We start from the raw sequence: 6,397 nt of genomic DNA on the forward strand, positions 1-6,397 counted from the left end.
AGATAAGATTGCAATGACTGATTCAATTACACTAACTTTGGATAAGACAAAAACCATTACTAAAATTCATTTACAGCGGTGCTGCAGTAGTAAAGTTGTTATGGAAGTATATCAGTACTTGTGATCTGATTTTTGACTTCTGAATTTTTGGTGGATTTTGGTGTAGATTTGTTGAAAACTTAAAAGTTACCCTATGTCAAGTTTCTTCTTAGTTTCCAAAGTATTGTTATTAGTTGTTGTTTTAAAGCTATTTGTTACCCCCTCTCACTAACATATATTTGGCGAAATTCATACAAAGTATTGTTATTATTGCCAAAGTATTGTGATTAGTTGTTGTTTTAAAGCTTTTTGTTATCCCCCTCTCACTAACATATATTTCAAGGTAAAAAGTTACCTTAAAAGTGGTAATAGTTATTCTTATAATAAATAAAGTTACCCTTGAAATATATAGAACTATCCTTAATATAATAAAGTTACCCCAAAACTGACAAAAGTTACCCTAAAAGTGTTAAAAGTTACCCTAAAGGGGTTAAAAGTTACTTTGTTTTCAGTTTTCAGCCTAAGAGTGATTTTCAGCGGATCCTTCCCCTATATATATACTAGCCTTCATATGCACGCGATGGTGCGTTAATTTCAAAATTTGTTATTCTATTAGATACTCTATTCGTACTTTATTTATGATTAAACTTAAATGTGAAAAATTTAACAGTTAGATGAATTTAGATATATTGATTCGCTAATGTAAAAAAATTAAAAGGTTGTGAGTGATTGTTAACATTAATATTTTGTGAATGAATATTGAACAGAAAGAACAAAAATAATGAGTTGGTTTAACTGAATTAAAGAGTATCAAAGGTAGTGAATGTTCAGACTTTTCATGTGCACGTTATGTATGCCATCTTTTTTTATAAGGTATAAATATTTTGTCCATTTAATTTTTGATTGAAGCATTTGATGCATATACCATTTCAAACTTGTTTTAAATGGCAAGTTGGAATGAGAATTTTAAATGATTTGCTTTTGTAATTTTTTCATTCAATTAATTATATCATTAAGGGTATTTTAGTCACTTCAAAAGAGGACTACACCTCCTCCCTTGGCTTATATAATATATATATATATATTATCAAATTAAAGTATATATGCAAATTGTGTAAAAGTTAGAGCGGAGAATCCTTTTAAAAATAGATATTAGGAAGTACGTTATTTTGACTTACTAGTGTCTGTAAAGTGGTATTCACTATTCCCCCATCCCTTTAAGTTTGCCTCAATTTTCTTTTGGTTCGTCTATCTTTGAGTTTGCCCGGCCAATACGAAAAATGATCATGGGCAGCTGTATAGGTAGTGGTGTCAAAACAGGTTCATAAACAGGTTCTGGGTATACCCACGGCGAACCAGGTCAGACCCGGACAGGTCAGGATTCTGATTGTCAATGCCCCGGGTCATGACTGGTCAGGTTTTGTTCAACTGGGTCGAACACATTTGAATCATTGGATCCCCGGGTGCCGGACAGGTCTGAACGTTCCGTTTACAAGTCGATCCATTCTCGGGTATAATCGCCTTTTGACATTTTTTTAGCCGAGTTTGTGAAGGTCGTATTTAGGTTCCATGTACGGTTGAGTTAAGTGAAATCTACTCGGATTGAATTAGTAATGATCTTACTCATCTTAGTTCGATCATTGTGAAACATCGGGTCCATTCGTTACTGAACGCCAATTCAACTTCGGGTAACTCCTGGTCGGTTCATCTTGATTTTGTTATGTATTTTGTAAACGAATAATCATATTAATAAAAGTATTAAGATCGATATACATATATATATATGTATATATATACATATATATGTATATATATACATATATATGTATATATATACATATATACATATGTGTGTGTGCGATAAATATAATAAGGATGACAACGAAAAATCAATAAAAACACTATATTGATTACCATGATGTTTAATGTATTCTTTTAGTCAACTCTTATTGATAGTAATCAACTGCGTAAAACGACTCTAATGTGTAAAGGAGTAGAATGACTCTTCATATGTTTTAATATTATATATTATAACCAACGACAATAATAACGAGTATACGATCAATTCCAAACTTTATATAAATGATTTATTATTATAAGCATTATGATTGATATATAAGTTTGTAAATAGCTATGATGGTAATGAGAACATACTACAAATAAATGAAAATGATAATAGTTAATCATAAGAACATGTAACAAGTAACAACCATAAGTTAAGTAAAATAGTTAATCGTAACTTATTAAAATAAGTTAACTGTTAACAATAACAACCATAAGTTAAGTAAAATAGTTAACAAGTAGTAACTCGTTAACATTTAACAACCATATAGTTTAATACTAGTATAAGATTAACAACAATAACACTCCATTGTCTTTATAAGCTATAATATTATTTAAGTTAATTGTTTTTATGTCATACTATAGTTTAATACGAGTATAGTATTTGTGGTCTTCTCTTAACTTTGTATATATATATGTAAATGAATCGTATTAATAAAAGTATTAAGATCAACATATGTATACATATGTGTGTGTGCGCGATTAATGTGTGGGTAATAACGAAAAAACAATAAAAACACTATATTGATTATAGTGATGTTAGTGTATTCTCTTAGTCAACCCTTATTTCGACTAATCAACTGCGTAAAACCACCCTAATGAGCAAAGGAGTAGAGCGACTCATCATATGTTTTAATATTATATATCATAATTCATAACCAACGACAATAATAACGAGTAAAAAATCAATTCCAAACTTCATATAAAGGATTTATTATTATAGTAATACAAATACGAAGAGGAATAATAACAATAACAATAAATAGTATAACAAATGATAATCATACATTCATAGATTTACAACGACGGTTCATATGACTATATGAGGCCTACGTGCTTATAACGAGGGTTCATATGTTGCACAATACTACTAATAATAAATTATATCCCTAAATCATTATCTCATATAAAGGTTAACTATAACTTATTAAAAAGTAACATCAATAAGTTAATTGTTAACAAGTACTTACTAGTTATATTTATGGTATTCTCTTAACTTTGTATATATATGTGACTATAAAGAAACTATTTTATCAGTAGGCTTAAATATATTAGGACGATTATAATATTAGAACCATTTTAGCTAATACGTGATTGATTATTAACGAGTATGAGGAGTATCGACTCTTAATATGCTATAATAACCCGTTAACAACCATATAGTAACTTAGAACATAACCAGTTACTCAATTAGATCGATTAACTCGGTAAATCACTAACTTGTTAATTGTTACTAAGTATAAAAATACAAATTAATTGATAATCGATAAAGTGATAACATATAGTGATATTACAAAGTTAACACAGTAGCACACAAGTATCAACAATAAGACATAATTTAAATTGTAAATGCAATAATTAAGACATTAAGTCCTAAATCATACTATCGAGCCATCGACAATAATCAACTAATTGATAATGTGTTATGTCTTACATGTTAACATTAAATTAATACCTAATTACCGCATGTAACATGTTCGCATATTTTTAAATTATAAATTTAGATAAATAATTTCTTAAAAATCAATAATACTAATTTAGTTTCGAATGTTTCTAATTTATAGTAATACTAGTAATTTCTAAAGTTAGTAAACTAATAATATTAGAACTAGAAATTAGAATACTCAAATCATAATAATATCAAAATACAATACTAATTTATTAGTACTTTAGGCTATATTTTTGTTTGAGGGAAAGACCATTGATTTTAGAAAGATGAAAATCCAACCATTGATTAAGTTAGCAATCCATGTGATTGACCACTCTCAATTCTCATTGGTTAAAAAATAATGTCAAAGATTATGAATTAGGACCATTGATTTGAGAAAGATCAAAATCCAACCATTGAATTAAATCCCTTACTAACCCTTCCCCTTCCCCCTTCCCCCTTCCCTCCCATCCTCATTCATCAGTAATAGCCTCCCTCTTCATCATCCTCAGACCTCAATCCTCTTCCATCTCTCTTGTCTTCTCCTCTTTCACCACCACCACAATAAAAAGCCCAAATTGTTAAAAACCCCCACTCCTTTCACCCTATCTCTATCATCGATGTTCCTCTTCTCACTCGGGATGGCCGCCGATTCTTCTCTGCGGGCGGCGCCTTGACAATGGGGTTACTTTTGCGGTTTTATCGTGTTTAACTTTCTCTCTCACACACCTCTCTTTGCCACCGACGTTGAAGCTTCAGATCTGGAAACGAAAATCAATGGCTTCAGATTTAGTTTCCAGATCTCGTCGGTCGGTCTTCATCCTCTCATCATCTCGTCGGTCTTCATTATCTCCCTCTCTTACTCTTCGTCACTCGTCACTCCTCTCACTTCAAATCTGGAAACGAAAATCTGGAAACGAAATGAAGCACGCAAATCTTGACTTCATCTCGTGTCGCCAGCTTCCCTTGTTGTTTTTCTTTGTTACTGTTGATTTTTGTGGTCATTGGAGGTGTTGTATTTGGTGTGTAATTTTGTTATTTTCTATGTATTCTTGGTGTTTTTATTTTAATTTAGTTGTTAATTTCTATACTAATATTCAGATTTCTTTTTGTAATTTTGTGATGTTATTTTCGTTGCTTTTTTATCATTATTTTTATATAGTTTTGATATTTAGTTAGTTAATTCAAGTGATATTTGCCGGTTAATTTAAGTAAGATTTATGGTTAATTCAAGTAATTATTTTGGTTTGATTTTAATTTGATAGTGATAAGTCTAATAGGTTTAGTATTTGTTTGTCAATAATATAAGAGTGAAAGAAAATCACTTGCCTATCTTTCATACTATATCAATTATATAATACTTTGTTTTATAAATGTATAAAATATAATGTTATTAAAAAATATAATAATAAATCGTACCAACTTATAAATAGTTATAAGGGAATGAATTTCATATCTAATTATGAGCTCATATGCTGTTTAGTATGTGGTTACGAGAATTTGAGATATTATTTGGTAGGAAAATTGGTAGAATATTATAATGGGATCATTTGGTAGAAAAAATGGTAGAAATTTTGGTAGAAAAAATGGAGAAATTTGGTAGAATATCAAAGTGAGATAATAAATTTGGAGTATAGGGTTTAATAAGATACTTTTTAATATTATAATGGGGACATTGGGTAATTAAAATAAAATATAAATAAGTACATGATATTCAAAGTTTAACTCTTAAATTAAATGTAACTTAATTTTTTATTTAATTAATTATTAAATGTAGGAAAATTAATAGATTGACATATTTAAATGATTTTGTAGATCGATATAAAAAAAGAATTGAATTTTAATAATATCTTGTTGATTACGGTCGGGTTCGGGTTTGAAAGCAGGTCTGTCTGAACAGGTCAGGATATAATCTTGTCAGGTGCCGGTCAGGTCTGGGTAATCCCAGGTCAGGTTTCGGTCAGGTCTGGGGACTGACACTCACAGGTCGAACCAGGTTCAAGTCAGGTCAGAATCAGGTTGACCCAGCGGTCAGATCTGTTTCTGACACCACTATGTATAGGTAGAGTGTAAGTTTAAATTGTATTTATCCATGCAGGGATTAAAAAGAATGAAGATAAGGTTGAGGAATCTTTAGTTGATCGACAGAGCTCATGAATGGCTTCCTGTATCAAGTACATGCATAATAAACTAGTCGTGATTCGTGAATGGCTCCCCATATACATGCATAATCAACTAGTCACACCTCACACCATTATCCACAACAATTTTAAGGTTAGGATAAGAGTAACCCTACGTGGCTTCTGCGATTAGTATGTGATCTTCCTAAGACCTAAGAAATAGGAATAAGCTATTTCTAGCTTAATTACGCTGTGGAACTCCAATAAAACGATTTACTGGTTTTCATTTCTAATAATTTTGATGGCCACTCAACTGTGATAGAAATAGTAGAAATTAAAAAATAATAACCTATTTAGTAGAGGATATTAATGACAGGAATGATAAAAAAATTATAAGTAATTTGAGAAAAGTTTCCTTCTCATTAATCATTATCATGGTAATAGAATCTCATTCCAGACATGTGATTTACTTTATAAATTTTTAATTTTAAGTCTAAACAGTAATGACTGGTAATTGATATTTATAGTAATGCGAATAATGAAGAAAAATACATGTTCAGGGACGAATTTTTCATTGCCAAGAACTTTACATGAGTTTTTTCTTTCAAAAGTACACCAAAAAGGCAAAAAATAAATATCAATACTGTCATGAATTGTCTATTGAATCAAATGGGTTGTCAATAGATGATAATATTTTATTAAATCACATTATTTTGTCCCGATTATCATATAAGTAAAGCTTGGGTGA

Source organism: Beta vulgaris, chromosome 6 (genome assembly GCF_026745355.1).
Source record: "Beta vulgaris subsp. vulgaris cultivar EL10 chromosome 6, EL10.2, whole genome shotgun sequence".
Lineage (NCBI taxonomy): Eukaryota > Viridiplantae > Streptophyta > Magnoliopsida > Caryophyllales > Amaranthaceae > Beta > Beta vulgaris.